Genomic DNA, 20,674 nt, shown 5'->3' with positions numbered 1-20,674 from the left:
AAATGACCACAGCGCTGCTCATCCGAGCAGCAGATTTAATGCTGCTGCAACCTACAACTTCTCCCACCGCCAAACTACATTCCTCTACCGTCATAGTGGGACTATTGGGTATGATTTTCAAACCATGTTGTCTTGTAAGTTTGGTCAAATCCATTTCTGGCATTTTGCCAAAAAGGCAAAAATGCCGGAGTTACGCACAGGAATGTAATCAATCTCACTCAACCCAACTCTACAATCACACTATTTAAGAAGAAAAAAAACAAAACATAAAGAAAATCCAACAAAGATAGAGCAAACAGGTTAGAAATTCTCAATCTCTCAGTCCATTCACCACACGCTCCTCTACCAACCCCCAGCATGCAGTGCGAAAGAAAGAAAGAAAAGTAAAGACGTCTTTGGAGAGTTGAAAGAGCAAATCTGATTTGTTGCTCCTGTGTACAAACTTTTATAGTAAAGGCTCCAACCAGGAACTGTCTCAGACCCTCTTTAAAGTTAGAAACTCCCTGCAATTTATTTTTCAAGATGAAATATCAGTTGTCACCTTTTTCTAAACAAAGTGGAAGCAGAGCTTCTCCACTGGCCTGAACTCATGCTGTTTTATGGCTTTTCACAGATCACAGTGAAAAGCTGGAACTTCTCCTGATTCTTTCCCACACATACAAAGAGCAGTTCAAAAAATCTTAGCAAACAATCTACTGTAACTACAGGTAACATAAAGGTCAATAAGCTATTAAACTATAATTAGGCCATTTCAATCAAGACATGTTGCTAAGTTTTAAAACTAGCATACCGTATTTTCCGCACTATAAGGCGCACCTTCAATGAATGGCCTATTTCAAAACTTTTTTCATATATAAGGCGCATAGAATAGACACTTCACTTTGGGTTTCCAATTTGTTCCATACTATATTATTACACATCCACATTTGTAAAGAAGTGGTCCCCGAGTACTTTATATACAAGGCTGCCCCAGTCATTGTTTCACTCATTGTGTTGGTGTTGCAATATTGTGCCCAACTGCTTTCTGGGTAACACAAACCAATCGACACGCTGCCGCTGCAGTCTCTGTCTCTCTTCCCCCGCCCCTCCGCCCCCTGGCTTTAAATGTATTATCAAACTTTATTAACAAATCAGCGTTCTGACAACTATCCCAGCATGCACCGCGCACTTCTTCTTCGGGGGAAAATGAAGTCGGTGGCTGCTTACCGTAGTTGCTATACCTGTTGTGGCTCAATATTGGTCCATATTTAAGACGCACCGGATTATAAGGCGCACTGTCAGCTTTTGAGGAAATTAAAGGTTTTTAGGTGCGCCTTATAGTGCGGAAAATACGGTATTTTAAATTCATTTTCTTAACACTGGTTAGCATCAGGACTGCACAGTGGCGCAGTTGGTAGAGCTGTTGCCTTGCAGCAAGAAGGTTCTGGGTTCGATTCCCGGCCTGGGGTCTTTCTGCATGGAGTTTGCATGTTCTCCCTGTGCATGCGTGGGTTTTCTCCAGGTACTCCGGTTTCCTCCCACAGTCCAAAAACATGACTGTCAGGTTAATTGGCCTCTCCAAATTGCCCCTAGGTATGAGTGTGTGTGTGCATGGTTGCGTGTTCTGTGTGTCTCTGTGTTGCCCTGCGACAGACTGGCGACCTGTCCAGGGTGTACCCCGCCTCTCGCCCGAAACGTTGGCTGGAGATGGGCACCAGCAACCCTCCTGACCCCACTGAGGGAAAAAGGGTGCAAGAAAATGGATGGATGGATGGATGGTTAGCATCATTACAGTGAGTCTATGTGGATTTTTTCTGTCTCTCTAATTTTTTTTTACAATTACACAACATAAATTTGTTATTTATTACTCACAGAAATTCTAAAAGTTTTATAAAATCTTCCATTAGCACACTTAGCAGTGACGGAATGTGGACAGCGCTAAGACTGTCCTTCTGGTTCTGATTGGTTGTTTTTGGTCAGATTACTTTAGACAGCTGTAGCACCTCAGGGAGCAGGTGGAGGAGATTGATTTTTTCACAGATTATCTATTTCACAGTGTTGTGAAGATTAAATATTGAAAAGACCTCTTGCTCATTACTCTTCTCTTATGTCCCAGATCCACCGGGATCCCATGTGGGCAAAAGTGAAACCACACAAAAACAATCAGTGATCGACGTCACAGATTTTCAGAGTTTATTCAGACAAACCAATGCATGAAATCACATCCACAACACATCACATCAGAAACTTCAAAACAAAACATCAATTACCTGAGGGAAGTAGACAAAAATAGAAATAGATGGAGAAATACAAAAATAAGAAGAAGGCAAAGACATCTTTGGAGATCACTCAGGCAAACGCAAGAATTGTTACTCTTGTGTACAAACTTTTATAGAAAAGGCGTGTTTTTCTCTTTAATATATGCAATAAAGGAGGACCTCTGCTTATCCAACTGGAAACCGTCCCGACTTTCTTTTGAAGTTGTAACCTTCCTCGCCACCTGTTAAAATATGAGGGAGCGGCTGTTCCTTTCCCAAATAAAGCAAGAGAAGAGTTCTTCCTGTCTTTCTCTTTGAAACAAGATTTTCCTCATTTACTGGCCTGAACTGATGCTGTTTTTATGGCTGTCTGAGCAGAGAAAAACAAAGATAGGATTTGTACATATTAGAGATTTCTCCTCTCCTAGGAGAGGAGAAGTAGGGGGGTAGGGTAGGGTACTGAGTACCCCTAAAAGATTTAATGGGGGTACGCAGTACCTGCAAGAGAGAGGAGCGTCTGCTGTAAAAAATCAATGGGTTCACTGTGCAGCCGCCATAGAGATAATATGAGATAATATGTCTATGAGATATTATAGAGATATATAAGTCATAGACATATATATGTCTATAACTTATAAGATAAGCTTATTGGAATAAAGAGGACCCTCAATCCTTATTTTTTTTTCATTCCACAAACTATTTGTTCAAGAAGATTTTCAAAACTGGCAACTTATGTGCACATTGACTGAGCTGACTGACTGAGCTATTATACTGAAGGACTATATGTAATTTTCTTGGGGGAAACAAGAAACAATTGTTGAATTGAGTTTTAAAACTAAAAGGTTGTGAAAAAGGTGGATGAAAAAGTGTCTCTGATGAGACACTTTTTCATCCATTCCATTCATGTTAAATCATGTAACAATAAAAACTTATCAAGATTAAGCTAAACTATAAATGTGTAACCACTACTTAGCCGAATAAACAATGACTTCAGTACAGTAAAGTTACTTATGCTCTAGGGTCACACAGCAGGATGACTGCAAATAAGTTTTAACAAGTCAAGTTTATTTTCTCCCCCCACCCACAAAAAAAAAAAATCCAGCTACTAGTAAATTACCAACCCAAAAAAATAAAAAAAACTTAAAATTGTCCACCTTATAGAAATAACGTTAATGTTCAAACAGCAGTGTTGTTTTGTCAGAGAACAGCTTTGTGTGAGCAGCAGAGAAAAATGTCATTGTCACTGTCACACTTGGCAGACTTACGTACATCTATGCTTTTTGCGCTTCCTCGATGGAGTGTGGACATTGACCGAGTTAGAGTGGAGGTAAAACCTCCTCATAAGCCAGTCTGACACTTCTATTGAGGAGCTGCCAGGCACCCCAGGGCTCGCTCTAAGCTGCACTGTCAGGCTGTTACTGCAGCCTCAGCTCACATCACCTTCCTTACCCTGCACACACAATGCACCCTCTCCATTTCATCTGCAACACTCAGCCAAATATTCTAATGTTAATGCATGTGATAGGTCTTGAGAATATGCTCATATTGTTGTGTGTGAGTGTTCAAACAGCCAAATTTAGGAAGTTAAATCTATAGCAAAATGCAAAATTCAGCAGTTTGAATATTGAAGAAATTAAAAAGTAAAACACAGAGTGGGACAAAAACAAAATATAATGCGATGAAGCTCCAAACAGTCAGATGCTGGTCTCTTTACCCTGGAAGCGATTGTATAAATTCTGATCCAGTTTATGCAGCTTTCTACAAAATGCACAAAGTGTCAGATTTCTTTAAAACTTGTAGTTTTGTTTCTCTTTGTCTTTAAGTTTTGACAATTTCAACAAGGAACAAGTGTGCATGTCTACAGTGAGGCATGGAGGAGTGATTCTGCAGTAAGATGTATTCTACATCAGTGATTGTTGTTTCTGGTTCTGGGGTTTTAACAGCAGATTCTGGGAATCAGAACTGAATCCATCAATGTCACATTAATGGCATATTGTCCTCTAGTTTGTCCTGTTGTTTAGCATTTATGATCTTTCTTTTTAAATGATCAACACAAAATATTTTTTTTCTCAGCAGGTTTACGCCAACACTGTGATTGTGGTGATGGTTGTAGGAGTAGGCCTTGCAATCCCCGGGTCCATCGTTGCGTCCTTAGGCAAGACACTTCACCCACCTAGCCTGCTGGAGCTGGTCAGAAGGGCTGATTGTGCAAAATGAAGACCTAGTTGCTGTCAGACTGCCACAGGGCAGCTGTAGCTACAATTCGGTGGCTTGCTATCAGTGTGCCAATGTGTACATGAATGGGAATGACTGGTTTCATTGTAATGTGTCTTGGAGAACCGCTGTATAAATTATGTCATTTCACTTCATACACTAGGCTGGTAAAACCAGCCCTTTGTTCTACACTTTAATTGCTTTGTACAGAAGACCTGGAAGCTCTGCTGTTGAGAAATTATTACTTCCTGGAGGCGTGGACTCTGTTCAACTTTTAACTGTTAGCCAGTCGCTAACATTTGTCTGTAATATATGTAATGCACCAGTATGTAATGCACCAGTTCAACTTATTGAAGTTTACTGGAAATGATCTGCTCTGTAAACAACCATCCTCCACTATGAAGAGAGAAGTGGTGATCCGAACGAGGCAGTTGTTAACATTAATTCAATATTTGTGTTGGGATCCGGACGTTTGTCAGTTTTCTTTTCCACTAGAGGGAGCCTGTGACCTTCCTCCTGAGGGCGTGGGCCGGCGCCTGCACACCTGTTCTCCATCTAACCATTTGGAGGCGTATAAGTGGAGGAGGATGTTGACACTTCTCTGCCAGAGTGTTAGCCAGTAATGGTACAGGCTTACCTTGAGCTACGTCTGCCTCGATCTGTTCGCTGATTCTGACCCTTCTTGTCTCTGCCTTCACAGCTGCCCTGGTCCTGAATTATCAGGTCAACAACCAGTCCTTGAGACGGAACCCTCACCGCCTAGGGACTTACCTGTCCGTCCTCCGCCGCCGCCTCTGACCTGTCCGTCCTCTGCTGCCGCCGCTGACCTCAGCCTTCAACCTGAAACCCCTGACCAGCCTCTAGATTCTCTAGGTCCTCCCCCGGTCCAAAACTCTCCCCAAGCAGGTATAGTCACCAACCTCCACCCAAACAGCAAGATTTCCTGGATCTTGACTAACCATCTCTGTCCTCCCCTAGTTGCCTCGAGACCTGCCAGACGAACCTTGGATTAGATTTCACATTTGTTCGCATTCACTGTAAATAAATCTCATCATTGTATTTCCTGTCTTTGGAGTGTTTTCTGCATGTGGGTTAGGAAACTCGACACCAACATGACAGAACACTCTGGCCAACAGTGTAGCCCCGCAGATTCACTCCGGAGAGCCTTGGAGCAGCAGCATGTCCTCATCCAAAACCATAATGCCGCCTTACAAGAGCTAAGTAAAAGTCAAGCCGAGACGAACCGCACTCTGCAAGAGATTGCAGGTTTTTTGCAGAGATCCAGTTCACAGGCTTCTACTGCCGCTCCGGCTCCCGCCGCGGATCCAATTCCACCTTCCAGGTCAGAGAATATAGTCCACTCCACAGTTTCTGATTTCCGCCCATCCCTGCCAGAGAGATTCTCAGGTGAAGCAAGCAAGTTCAAAGGCTTTCTGTTTCAGTGCACCATAATTTTCAATCACTCTCCTCAGAGCTTCTCTCAGGATGGAAGAAAGATTTCTTTTATCCTATCACATCTGTCTGGTAAAGCATTGGAGTGGGAAGAAGCCAAATATTCGTCCTCAGCAGATTATGGTTGTACTTTTGACGATTTCATAAAGGAGTTAAAACAAGCGTTCAACCAAGATACAGATAAGACTGCAGATTCCCGTGGGTTGTTGGAAATCAAGCAAGGGAACCGGACGGTGGCTGATTTCGCTATTGAGTTCCGAATTAAAGCGGCAGCTTCAGGCTGGGGACAAACGGCGCTTAAGAGCGCTTATTTTCACTCACTAAACGAATCAATAAAGGACGAATTGGCAACATTGGATGAGCCAAACAGCTTGGAGGATCTGATACGACTGACCATCCGTTTAGATAATCGGATGCGTGCCAGATCCAATGCTAAATCCAAGAGCCGCATTTTTTCGGCACCATGCTACCTGAAAAATCTAATAATGCTGTTTCCTCATCTACAGTTCTCGCTGAAGCCGAGCCAATGCAGATCGGTCACACCCGACTCTCGCCAGAAGAAAAGCAGAAGAGGTTCAGAGAAAACTTCTGCATATACTGTGGTGAACCCGGACATTTTGTGTCCACATGTCCCGCTAAGGTAAAAGCAGGGGTCCGCCAGAGGAATTGAGGAGACTGGCGGACCATCTTCAAACGGAAAATCCTCCTCGTCTTCTGCTACCAGCAACTCTGTTTAGTAAAAACCAGTCCCTTACTCTGTCAGTCATGATTGACTCAGGCTGTGAGAGAAATCTAATCGACTCCAATTTGGTCAAACAACTAGATATCGAAACTACTCCGTTGACTAACCCCCTGAGAGTTTCGGCGTTGGATGGTAAACAACTACCCCACATAACGCACCAGACCCGACCCCTAGACTTTTTAATTGCTGGGAATCATAGGGAAACGATATCATTTTTTGTTTTTCCTGCTGCTAGCTCACCTGTATTTCTGGGTTTTGATTGGCTCCAACTCCACAATCCACATATTAACTGGGCTAAGAAACATGTGGAGTCCTGGTCCATTTCCTGCCTCCATTCAGCCACCCCTCCGAATCAGTCGCCGGTTAATTGTCAGGAGGCTGACCCGCCCGATCTCTCTGCCATTCCACCAGATTATCATGATTTGGCTCCGGTGTTCAGTAAATCTAGTGCGCTTTCTCTCCCTCCGCACCGCCCTTATGACTGCGTCATTGATCTTCTCCCCGGAGCGCCACTGCCTAACAGTCGGCTTTATAATGTCTCCAAACCGGAAAGAGAGACCATGGAGAATTATATCAACGAGTCACTGGCGGCAGGAATCATCCGACCATCTTCTTCTCCACTCGGATCAGGTTTTTTTCTTTGTAAGTAAGAAAGACGGTTCTCTGCGACCCTGTATTGATTACCGGGGGTTAAATCAAATAACAATCAAAAACAAATACCCATTGCCCCTGTTGGCTTCGGCTTTCGAACCAGTTCAGGATGCCACAGTTTTCACCAAGTTAGACTTGAGAAACGCTTACCACCTCCTTAGAATCCGTGAAGGAGACGAGTGGAAAACTGCTTTCAAGACACCCCTGGGACATTTCGAGTATCTAGTCATGCCTTTCGGCCTGTCTAATGCACCCGCTTGTTTCCAGGCGCTAGTTAATGACGTGTTGAGGGATTTTTTAAACGTCTTTGTATTTGTTTATCTCGACGACATCCTGATCTATTCCAGGACCAGTGGTGGGAAGTAACGAAGTACAAGTACTTCGTTACTGTACTTAAGTACAGTTTTCGTGTATCTGTAGTTTACTTAAGTAGATTTAATAATGGGGACTTTCTACTTTTACTCCACTACATTTTACAGTAAGTATCTGTACTATCTACTTCCCTACATTTCTACAAAACTGTCGCGTTACTCGTTACATCCAAGTCGCATTGTTCTTTCTTCCGTTAAAATGTGAAGTTAAGGGATTTAAGGTGGCGCGGTAAAATCCGAACAATAACGTGACTTAGTGTCTGTTGTCACCCATCGCCTCCACCTTTACTCGCACGCGGAGCTCCAGACATGCGCAGTGGTTTCCTCTGAGCGGGAGAAGATCTGTCTAATCGATAATAGCTGCATAAATCATAAGATATGGCGATGTGTAAAATCAGCAGCACTTCGCTTTCACAGACGGCGGGACTTCGTCCAACTTTTAGCGTCACTTGGAAGGAAAGCTTAAAGAAAGGTAAGCTCTGTGGACGTGATGCTAACAAAGCATCACGGCCACAGAGTCATATGTTGCATCTGCGATGAAAAAAAGTTGTTCACTGTAAATAAATCTCATCATTGTATTTCCTGTCTTTGAAGTGTTTTTTGCATGTGGGTTAGGAAACTCGACACCAATATGACAATTTGGAAGCTTGGCCAATATGAACCTGAATTTGATAAACATAGATCAGCATCTATATAAATCACCATGAGATTTTTTATATTAAAATTGCTTTAACAAGATGCTTTGGTCTTGAGTTCTCTCTGGACAGTTGATTCTGTTTTCAGCACCAGAAATGCTATCTAATGCAAGCAAGATAACTCTTCATTTCTTCTCACAAAACCTTATTTAAAAACATCCTCACAATCCTTTTAAAGACAAGATCTTCACCTACGTGTTTACATGCACATTTCATGAGTGGGTATTTATCATATGAGGCTAGTTTCATTTCTTGTTAATGGTTACAGCTTTAGAAACAAAAGAGGAAGTACTTAGTTTGCACCTGTATGGAGGAAGCATGAACTGATGTCTGTTATTATTCAGTTTCAGGGTGCAATATTTGGAAACAATTTACATTTTATTTTTGCAACAGTAATGCACATACACATCATCAAAAGGTGCTGCCTTGTGTCTCTGTGATTAGTTGTGTCTTAACTAGGTAATTTATGTTAGAGGGCACTTATTATTACCCAAGTCTTTTACCACAGATTGCCATGCCAAATCTCATTTATTGTGAGCAGCTGGCAGAGCCCCCCAGGGCCTCTATTCTGACTGAGAAAACAGTGCACAAAACACAAAGATTGCATCTCTCAAACAAATAAAGCTTTAATGAAGTGTGTTAGAAGAAAAAATATACGTAGTGGAAACATTAACCTCTTTCCAACTGTCTTGAGTATGTGAAGCAATAATGAAAAACACAATTTCAATTTAGGATCCATTTCTGATTTCACCACAAGCTTTGAGTTAGTTATGAGGTATTAAGCTGTTGCCACAAAAACAATGTTAGAAGCTTTTAGTGGTTTGAAAAGAGGCATTCCAAAGAAGAGATTAACACTCAAAGACAACCTGATGGCCAAAAAGATGGTGGCATGAATTAAGAGTCCAATAGAAAATATGCCATTTAAAACAGAATGCCAGATTTATTCATCTATACATTATTATGACAATAACATACATAAATCTAAACTACCAGTGCAGTGTTTCTCAACCTTTTTCGGCCCAGCGCCCCCCTAACCCTAATCCAGGTCCCTCAACGCCCCCCACCAAAGAATTTGTAGGTTACTTTGCACTGACAATTATTTTATTATTAATGTTACTATCATTGTAGATGTTTTGAATCGGCTCACCGATTATGTTTCCCGTACACTTCGCGCCCCTTACACTCCTTCACCTCGCGCACATAACGGGGTAAATGTAGCGAGTTTTGCCCTAAATGTATCGGCGTCTGGAGGAGGGGTTGGGGGGGAGGCGAGCGTATGTTTCTACGCTCCTTCGTGGGGGGGCGCCGATTTATGTTTTCGCATCCACCTGAATAATGTGTAGTTGCGCCCCTGCCCATGGCACTTCAACAATATTATTTTACCTTTCATCTGGAAGTGTCTGTTTATTCTTAGCATACAGTCCTCTGTATTAATTATTGCTCGAAAGGTCTTGCCATACCAGTTTATTCCTCCGCATTTACTTTAGTTTCTTAGTTTATTCTTGCATTTGTTCTTCATTCATGTCCATTTAGTTTCCTTTGATTAGTATGATCCTCTCTTAGTTTATTGCTATGTCCACTTTAGTTTATTTCCTGTTGCTAAATTTATTTGATCGTTTATTGACCATCAGTAATTTTCACTCATTACCTGCTGTGCCTCCTAATCATCATGTGTTTCACATCATGTGTTCATCATTTTTCACTGTTCAGCGTTGGATTCTCTGTTTTTATGCCATAATTCACATCTAGTTCGTCGCTCCGTTTTATGTCCCGCTTCTCCTGTTTCAGAGTTTAGCGCAATGTGCGAGGCGGTTCTTTTTTGTTTGTTTGTTTGTTTTTTTTACTCCCTAAGGTGCAGGGCGGTCGGGAAACATATCGATGGGGAAAAGGCAGACTGACATAAACCTTTTAAAACAACGGAAACAATTTCTGCATTCTGATGATCTAAATGTAAAAGTGTTGTGTTTTTCTATCACCCCCGTTTCATACCGGACCACTTACAGCACCGGTGTTAACGCTATAAAATGAATGCTCTCTATCGTGGTATCACCCATGGAGGGATTTCTTTATTTCTTTATTGAAATGGGTTCATTTTTCAGAGGGATACAAAGTCAGGGCATCGTGATTTTAGTAATTATATGTTTATAAGAGCGATTTTCTGTTGTCTTTCATGGAAGCGGGCAGCTTTGAAACGGAAATAAAACACTTTTTAATATAAAGTGCTGCTTTGACATGATCACAGAACTGTCAAAACATATGTAGCCTGCATAAATACCAGACAAAGTGAATCCCAGCAGCGTCATCAGCTGGTGTAATGCTGAACTGATGAAGCTACAAACACTGAATAGAAGAAGAGCTGCCATCGATAAAGTTGCAGCCAAGCATGATTTACTGTTACACAGTACAGTTTTACCAAGTTGCTCAAAATCTAAACTGGTATTGTTGTGGATTTAAGGTGTAAAGTTTACCTTCGACCAAACGCCCCCCAAAGGCATCCCAGCGCCCCCCTTTTGTAAAAATGTCTGCCAGCGCCCCCTGCCGTCCTCTGAACGCCCCCTGGGGGGCGGTACCGCCCACGTTGAGAACCGCTAACCTAGTGGATGCATTTTTGTGCCTACCTTGATTCCGTCTCCATGGGACAGACGGACATTCTCTGATGGAGGCCCCTCAGTCTGTGTTTTCAGGGCCCGCTCTCTGAGCTCCCAAACAGCTTAGCCATCTGTAGCATCATATTTTAGGTTGACTTTGCGAGAAGAATTTTTGGTATGTTAAAAAATAATTAACTTTTAATGTTTGCCTAATTTTATGCATCTGTTTGACTGTGAAAGCAGGCATTCTTACTTTTGTGCAACATTAATCAAACTTTTAATTAACATAAAAGCAAATTAACCAAACACTGTAAACAAACCTGCCAAATACTATCATTCTAATAATGCATTAATATTAAAATAAGAAACATATAATATTTTAGTTTTATTACAGCTTACATAAACCTAATGTCTAATTAAAGTAATAAAAGTAAAAATGAAATAAAAGTCTTCTGTTTTGTCTTTTTTCATGGAACCGTTTTTGGAGACCTTTTGCTGACATTGTTTGCTTTCACACCAATTAAAATGATCTTAAAAAGAAAAGAAGCAGAGGTTCTCCATTTATTGAAAAACTATTGCTTGTACTTACAACATTTGGCAGCAAAATTGCAAAAACCATTGAAACTGTTCTGCTGAAGTTTCCCCAGCCCTTCATGGAGAGAAAACTTTAAAGGAGACATAGTATGAGCTTTACATCATGTTATAATATTATTTCCTCATTATAAACATACCTGGAGTGTTGCTTCGATTATTTGAGGCATGTTTGAGAAGTAATCCTTTAATCTTTGGACAATAGCACCGACTGATCTTTTTTCAGCTTGGCATGCCAAATAGAGAATAGCTTTAGCAAATTTTATCCAGGATCATAAATAGTGCATGCTGTTATTAGGACAACAGCACCTGGCGTGCAGCTGCATACCTTTTTGGAAGGAAAGGTTGATCTGTCCCTTTGCAATCACAAACTCTATTGTTCAAATTTTCAAGAGCGAGCACAGCTGAATTATAAAAACAGATTTCAATATGAGGTTCTAAATATTGTATGTATGTTCTGAAGTTAATTCATGCGCAATTGAGTGCGCAAGTGTACTGTTGGGTTTTGGAAGATTAGCTATGCAAAAAATATGAGTTACTATAGTACGTTGGATAATTTTGTATGTGTTATTTATTATTGACATATTTGTCAACATATATATCAGTCAATAGAGCAGAGGAAATCACATATCTGTGGATTGTTTATTTAATATTCCCTTTTACATGGCTTTTACAATACCCCTTTAAGAAAAGCACATTTATTTTGTTGTTAAAAATCCACTGCTTGTGTGACTTTAAAACAATCCACAATCATAGTGCAGATTCACAAACTTTTTTGTCAATGGAATGAGATTTTTTTTAAAGATCTCTTTCACTTTGTTCTTATTTGTAATGTTTATTATTCAAGCTCTCACCAGTGATGGAAAATTTTAGTTTTTAGATAAAAATGTTTTTCTTGACTTGATGATAACCATGCTAGTCGCTCTCAGCGCAATTAAATCTTGATGAGTAAAACAGCAATCACAGTTCTTTCAAAATTAAGCACATATTTTTAAGTGATGTTTTCATATTCTTTTTCCCACTACTGCTACTTTTAAACCAGTGAACACTTGGTGCAGCAACAGCAAGGATGTCGGCATTAGAAAATCTTGGTCTGGCCCCCTTTCAGATCTTCCATATGATTTATCTCCTGATAGGCTTTTTGATAACCAGCTCAAAATATCAGTTTTGGTCTAATGTGATATTCACATTTTTCAAGCTTGAAATATTTAAAAGGACTGTTTCACTTTCTTAGATTACTGGCAATCTCAGAAAAAATTTGACTATACAATAGTCACATTTTTTGATATGTACAAGTATATTGTAGCCTAGTAAAATCCAGGCCCTTGTTCTACACTTTGCTTCATCCAGAGGATCTGGACTCTCCACTGTCGAGAAACAATTGCTTTCTGGAGGTGTGGACTCTGTTGAAGTTTTAAATTTTACCCAATCACTAGTGGTGGGTCATGATATTTGTAATATGCCAGTTCAATGTTAAGAAGCTTACTGGAAATTGCTGTAAGTAACCATCCTCCACGATAAAAAGAGAATAGCTGAGCTGTACCAGATGGCTGTTAATGTTGATTCAGTATTTTGGAAGTGTGGCCAATACGGTCTGAGTGGCTTTCTTCCCTTACCAAAGAATCCCATGAAAACCCCATGTGCAAGTCACATGTGATCACATAAATTTTAACATGTAAATGTGTGAATGATGTGAATCACATGTGAAAGCACACATATACTTGTGATTTTGGAACGTTTCATGGTAAAATCAGTAGTTCTTAAGAGAAAGGCAGACACAGAGGCCTGTCAGTGTCTGTTGTATTTCATTACCTCTCTGCTTAAACTGCTACTCCGTGCTGAAGCAGAAACAAAACAACATTCAACGTTGTCCGTCATCTGACAAGTAGCGACTCTGCTCCACTGTATTCACCAATTTTTTTTTTAATTCACCAAAAACAGTTCTGTAATCTGGAATGTTCGCTACGTTACGCTCCAGTTTGCCGCCTTATCTCACTGACGAGAGGCAATTGTGTCGTGCGTCACGGGCAAAAGGTCAAAGGTAACAAGGTTACCAGAGGGCTAAAAACCATAAACACAAAACCAAATAATTTTAGTACATATTATGTGTCAGAAGAGGGCTTAGGAAATAACAAAAAAAGAAAATTTACCAAAAGGGCACGTGGGGGCAAGGAGTAAAAGGGGCAGGTGCTAGTCCCCCTCTGCACGTGCCTGGAACGTACATTCTCACTTACAAACACATTACAATCACGCTGAATTAAGTAAAAGAAAGTGTTGAGACGCTTTACCAAGGTTGAGAAAGAGTCACATGCTGTTAGACAAAGGGCCCATAGTAAAGAGTTACATGTTTGATTCTGTTAGACACCAAGGTCTATTTCTCACAAAAAAGAAACGTTTTCCCAGGCCACAGAGACATGGTGTGATTTCAGGGAGTGTCTTCAGTCCATATAATCAGCTGCCCTCCTCTTTCTCCTCAGACACTACACAGACTTTTTTAGAAACTGTGTAATGTAATGGTAAAAGCGTCTCCTTTCAGCGCTGAAAGTGAATAAAATAAGTAAAGTCTGAATGCTTTTCTTGGCTGATTTTATGCTCCGTGTGTCAATACAAATTATGATTCATCGATCGGGATTTCCATTCCCAACAGTTGGTAGCAGAGGATGGTTTTGTGTTGACACATGAGCCGATTAATATCTGTTTTTAAAGTGCTTCATAAATAAAATTGACATTGACATGATTAGATTTTTGTTTTATTCTGCTTAGGAAAGGTGTCCAGTTCAGGCGAATGGAGTGCTGGACCAGTCACTGTCTTCTGTCCTAAGCCTACAGACATTGCTTTCTGACCAAGCACCGACATCTTTGTCAGCCAAGGCACCACTGGCCCCAACATCTCCTCAAGTGCTGTCGACCATGCCCAATTCCTCAGAAACATCAACTTCGTTCTCCTCCCGGGCACCTGTGTCCCAGCCCTCCACTCAAGTACAACCAATTTTGCCGTCTTCTGGAGTTTCTTTGGTTGCAGTCTCAAGGCAGCCCCTCTCCTCCCACTCTAACCTAACTCCACATGTGATAACCATTAAGGAACAGGCACCAGCTTCTCCTTTTACTGAGCAACCTATAATTATACTGGAAGACTAAGAAGAGCCACCTGAGTCTCCACAACATCCACCAGAGTTGCCTTTTGATGAGTGAGTCAAAATTGCATATTCTGGTTGTCTTATGTAATTAGTTTTGACAGTTTCAAACCATTGTTTACTCCAACAATGCACAATAAAATAGATTTTCTTTTTGCAGGACAGATATTCAGACCATATTAACAAAACTATACAGCAAGGTTGATATGACTTTCTGTCCTACAAGCAACCAAATAAATGTGTGCAGGGACAGGATTTTAGAATGTAGCCTGCATGCCTTCAGAAGACGCCGTTTTGATCCAGCAGCAAAACTGGATGTTATTTTTGTGGATGAGGAGGGCAGCGCTGAAGGGGCAGTTGATGAAGGTGGTCCCACACGAGAATATCTAAGACTGTTAATGAGGGCAATTCATCAATCTAATGTCTTTGAGGGGCACGAGAATGACCGCCATCTAGCTTTGGACACTAGTGGTCAGTATTATTATTTATTTATTTTTCCCAATTCTTAAGGATGGAAACTGTCAAGTAACTTTTTTTTTCTTTAGTGTTGGAGTCAAAAATGTACAACTGTATTGGAAAAATGATATTGGTCTGTTTGGTGCATGGAGGCATTGCACCACATTTCTTCGCTCAAAGATTGTATGACCACATTTGTGGCACATTGTCTCAACCTACCCTGGTTGAGGAAGTTGTTAACCATTCATTCAGAGAGCAGTTGATCAAAGTTTGTCACAATTTTAAGCATTTTGAATATTGATCGTAAGCTTAAATTCAGTTTCACATAATATTTTTTCTTTTTAGATTCAGGATGCAAACACAGTCGTGGAGGCAAATGAAGCCATTATGCAGGCAGCAGATACTCTGAGCATTGTTGGAGCATTAAGGAAGAGAGGGACTCCCTTGTGCAATCTGCTGCAGACTTCTTTGTAAATGGCCGAGTGTGCACTGCATTGCAACAGTAAGCAAGATCCTAACTTTTTCTATTAGAAATCTTGTATTCTAAAGTATGACCATATTCTCATTTCTTAAAGGTTTGTGGAAGGTTTGAAGACTCTCAATGTGCTAGATGAGATTCAGAAAAACCTTGCAGTCTTTCATGAATTGTTTGTCTGTGAGGAGAAACCACTCTCGGCACGGGACCTGTGCACACTTTTCCAAGTGTGTTTTTCTGTGCAAGGCAGCAATAAAAGGAGGATAGAAAATCAAACCATATGCTACTGGAGAGACTGGTTGGTGGATATTGAAGGTACATTTATTTTGATACTTTAAGCACAACCAGTATCAATTAGATTTTGTGACCCAATTTATCATCACTGTCCAAACAGAAACAATCATAGTTTGAGTATAGAAGCAGGTTTTTTAAATGACTGACAGGACCAAAAACAGTTCAATTGCTAGAAATGTCTCTTTCCTGGAAAGTCATTTTCTTAAGCTGCCATAGAAATTGTCTTTTATCAGTGAATATATAATGGGTAATTTGTTGTACAAATTACCCATTTGTACAATGATCATGCTTAGTCATGGTTCGTCTTCAAAATGTTTTGATTTATATTTACTAACAAGAAATGCATTGTCATCTCCAATATAACAAGATTGAGGAGGAACATGGACAGACATTTAACACATTTTCTTCCATGTCTTTAAAAGTACAAACTGGATACCTTATATCAAAGGTCATAATTTCAACATTTTGTCTTTCAGAAGGAGAATGCAGTCCCGTTACCCTTGAAATGATACTGGAGTTCGCTTCCGGAGCATCCACGGTGCCTCAACTGGGCTTTCCCCATCGTCCACAAATTGAATTTCTCCATGAGGCTAACAAAGTCTTCCCAGAAGCAAATACTTGCCTTATAGTACTCCGCCTTCCTGTACACTCAGACTATGAGTCTTTCACAAAGTACATGAAAGAGGGGGTGCTGCAGTCACCTACCTTTGGTGTTGCATAATCAGCTAATAAGTGTAATAAGCAGTTCTTTTAAAAAAAGAGTTGGAATGTTTTGAAAAGTTAAGTGTTTTAAAGCAAGTTATTGTAATGGCCAAACTTGGAAAATATTGAAATGTAAATACAGTATTTGCATTTTTTTTAATTTTTGCAAATAGATGTCTCTTTTAACCACTTTTTGGTTACACAAATTTAAAGGTGTATGTTTGAGCCACACTGCAAAAACAAAAGGTCTTATCAAGTATTTTTGGACTATTGTCTAGTGCAAATATCTTAGTACACTTAAGATAAAACTAACTTACATGTAACTTTTCATCAAGATATGAGCTTGTTTTAAGTCAAAAATTTAGTATTAATGAAAAAGTAGTACTTACATTGGTATATTAATTTCACTTCTAACTGGACATCTTTCCCTTGCTACAAGTGAAATAATCTGCTAATGTAATTAGTCCTTTTTCGTCAATATTAAGGAAAAAGTGACTTATAACAAGCTCATATATTGATGAAAAGTTACTTATATCTTACCTGTGTCTTACTTGAAGTGTAGAAATATTTTTGCACTGGAAAATCTTTGGTAAGATTTTTTATTTATTTATTTTTGCTGTGTAAATGGCCTTTGTAGTTTAATCTTTTGTAATGGTTGTTCTAGTTCATGCAATGAACACTGCTAATTTAGATTAAAAACAAAATAAAATTCTAAAGAACCTTAAAGGGTCCAAAAGACGCATTTGAAAATGGGGGTGAGAGACACTAGTCATTTATACATGAACATTTTCAAAAGTAGAATTTTTATTTTTCCTGCAGAATGCATATTTAATTTGTCATGTCTTTAAACACCTTAACATTTTATAATTACATCTGTAAGGTTACCTACTTATGTTAATTCCAAGTTTTATTTGTATCTTAAGAACAATGTATTTGATCAAATGTTCTTGATGTTTGTCACTCCTTCTCAAACATAGTGACGTATTTAAATCAATAAAGCATTTGCAATTTCTGCACAACAGGCCTGGTATTTTGCCTTCAGATCTTCTGATCTCAATGATTAACTGCATGATTAACTGATTGAAGTTGCTGCTGACTGAGCCTGGTTTGAGGTGGTTCTATAATTACACTAGGGACCTGCTCAGCATCAGTGGTTGGTGGGGGCCAAAGGCCATGCTGCTGCAGAAGTTCTTCAAGAGTCTCTGGTACGTTGGAATTTTCACCAAACACGTTGTTAGTTGCTGTGCTGTTGGCACTCATGTTTGCCAACATCCGTTCAGTCCAGATTTGTGTTGGTGTTTTGTTGTTTTCTGTAAGCAAGGAATGGTGGTTCCATGCTTTCCTGAATTGTTCTAGTCGGCTTTGAATCTCAGGAAGAAAAACTATGTGAAGAGAAAGTTTGTGCACATCGTCGCTGGGATCCAAGAGGGCTGAATCTTCAAAATTATAAAACATGCTGTAAAATGGTTCAAGAACATGTAAAAACACATCCCTCCAAAGACGCTCTATTCTCTGATTATAGATGGATTCCCCAGTGATATGACTCCGACGTTCAATGCCCTGTAGGAGGTTCATCACCAGTGCCACTTGCACATTCTCACCACCATGATCTGACCTCACTCTAGAAGGTAAGCCATAGAGGCCTGTTGCCTTGAAAAAATGAAATAGCACTGTTGAGGCGCGATTGTCTGTGCTACAGTTCAAGTAAGTAATTAAGCGAGAACATCCATCGATGCCACCATGGACCACAAAGCCCCACCTAAATGGAAATACAAACAAATGTATAAGGAATAATGTATACAAATGTGTATAGTGAATTTAGATTTTAAAAATATACTCTGAAATACATCCTTGATATTTTCAGATACCTTATGAGACGCATGTTGCCATCAATATGCCATAAACTGTTGGGTTACGGAACATGATAGACACGTCGAGTCACTGCGCTGCTCCACCTCCTTGCAGTCGCCATTGGGTTGATTCGAGCCATCATCTCACGGACCTTACGCCGTGGAACCACCAGTCCTCGTGCATTTAACAAGCCTCGCATAATCTGGTTCAATGAAGGACATGTGGTCTTACCATTTCAAACCACCACACAATTTTACATTTTGAAAGTAATCTTTTACAAAATATAGGTTTCAGATTTCACATCTGGTTATAAAATGATTTTAAAAATTTTATCATTTGTGACACTTAACATTAAATAATTAGTATTATGCACCACCACTGTTGAACATATTACATATATTTGTTCAGAAGCAATATATTCAGATTCCATACCTCATCCCAGAATTTGGATACAGGGATTGAAGTTGTCTGATATTAGTTTCAAGGTCTTCATCAGTCACTGCAGCCAGCCTTCCCCTTATTGGTGCACCAAGTGCTTTGGACTTCTTATAAAGAAATGATGCTGAGCATCCCAAGATGTTTGCCATCCTCTTGACCGTGTGTCCTTGGGCCAGAAGAAAGTCGATCTGTTCTCTTGTAATATGAATAGTCAGTCTCCCTCGACCACCTAAAATAGAATCATATTCAAATGCCTCAGCATAATGTTTACTTTATACATCTGTTTTCCTCTATCTGTCTACCCTCTACGTATCCCTTTGTCTCCTAAGGGTGACACAATGCATTTCACACAATGTATAAACTTATTTTGACATACATAATTTCCTGTTGCATGAAGACTAAGCTTTAAACTTTTATAGACGCTGGAAAGCAAATTAAAGCGTGAATCACAAAACCGGAGGTACGCTTTTATTTTCAGAGGAGCTAAAGGAGGGCGCTATAATGCCTGGTGCCGTCTAGCATGTCAAAATCGAGAGCTGACTGGCTTTATTATAATTTCCGAAGAGGCAGACAGCTTTATCACAGTATAAAAACCACATCTGGTTATTACCTGAACTGGCCCGAGCTGAGGAATATTCTCCATTTCCAGCTTGGACATGGGTCGATAGTAGCACCTTCAGCTCTTCTAAGCCGTTTTTCAGGGCATTGTGTGTGTCGGCAGAAAGTAAATCAGAAATTCTTAGCAAATTTCTTAAGCATTCCTCAAGTATATGATTTTCCCGCTCTCCGTATATCCCATACTGAAGAACTCTTTCTATATTGTGGCATTTTCTTACAATTTTGTCCAAAACTGCCAGCACCATTGAATGTTCAGGCAATTGTTTGGAGAGCTCAGTACAGACAAAGAGGGGCTTACACGCAATGTCTTACTTCAGATATCTAAAATTGTAATTCTGACTAGTCATAATTACGTTCGAGATATCTTAAATTATAATTACGGATTTTTGACCCTTCCAATGACGAATCCGGTGACGTCATTGGGGATATCTCGAAAGGAATTTTGACTAGTCAAAATGTAATTGAAGATATCTTGAATTATTATTCTTACTAGTCAGAATGTAAATACAGATATCTTAAATTACCATTCTGGATAGTCAAAATGTAGTTTTGTCTAGTCAAAATGCATTTTTAGATATCTGGAATCTAATTACGGATAGTCAAACGAAACCGAATTTATGTTAAAACGGCTTGCCATAGTCAGTGTAGCTTAGCCTAGCACCGAATGTCAGCCATGACGAGGAACGGCGGGTGGGACTTCCCTCAGAGGTCCGCTCACCCTGTGGGCCGCACTAATATTATACTTTTATATCACGGTGGGGACTACGAGACATCATCCTGCGGGCCGCAATAATGAGACCTCTGTTCTAGATAGAATAAATCTAACAACAGAAAATGTACAAAGTACTAAAATACACATATAATGCCACTCAAACATAAATACACTTCAACCTACCACTCATATCGACGCGCACTTGAACAAAATCACAAAACCGCCAGCACCATATCAACTGACCTGCATGGCTTCTCGAACAATGTTTGGTATATGAAAAGAAAAATGCCACACTCAATAATAATAATCTGAAAATGACTTAATAGCAGGTTATTTTGCTTAGAAACTGAACGCCTCAAAAATATTTTCTTACCGCTCAGTTTTCCAATTTTCTTCGCATCTCGCATGACTGAGAACTTCATCCATGCTCATGTGCGCTGCTAGGTGTGTGAA

At 40.0% G+C, this 20,674-nt stretch overlaps 3 long non-coding RNA genes across 3 annotated transcripts; 2 read left to right on the top strand and 1 right to left on the bottom strand.

Moving 5' to 3' along the window:
• Positions 1 to 408: 408 nt before the first annotated feature.
• On the top strand, positions 409 to 5,510 carry LOC145547682 (uncharacterized). The gene is made up of 2 exons (XR_014083986.1): positions 409 to 5,076; positions 5,152 to 5,510. It is a non-coding gene; the product is annotated as an uncharacterized LOC145547682 (long non-coding RNA).
• Positions 5,511 to 14,811: 9,301 nt separating this feature from the next.
• On the top strand, positions 14,812 to 17,227 carry LOC145547719 (uncharacterized). Its single transcript, XR_014084020.1, has 4 exons — positions 14,812 to 15,399; positions 15,477 to 15,633; positions 15,707 to 15,921; positions 16,377 to 17,227. It is a non-coding gene; the product is annotated as an uncharacterized LOC145547719 (long non-coding RNA).
• A 423-nt stretch (positions 17,228 to 17,650) lies between these two features.
• Positions 17,651 to 20,148, bottom strand: LOC145547720 (uncharacterized). Its single transcript, XR_014084021.1, has 3 exons — positions 19,502 to 20,148; positions 18,471 to 19,120; positions 17,651 to 18,361 (listed from the first exon to the last, which is right to left on the bottom strand). It is a non-coding gene; the product is annotated as an uncharacterized LOC145547720 (long non-coding RNA).
• Positions 20,149 to 20,674: the final 526 nt, after the last annotated feature.

The sequence above is a fragment of the Poecilia reticulata genome, chromosome 16 (genome assembly GCF_904066995.2).
Source record: "Poecilia reticulata chromosome 16, P_reticulata-male-v2, whole genome shotgun sequence".
In the NCBI taxonomy this organism is placed as follows: domain Eukaryota; kingdom Metazoa; phylum Chordata; class Actinopteri; order Cyprinodontiformes; family Poeciliidae; genus Poecilia; species Poecilia reticulata.
Note: the sequence above shows the minus strand (reverse complement) of the source record. Positions and strands in the feature narration are given on the sequence as shown.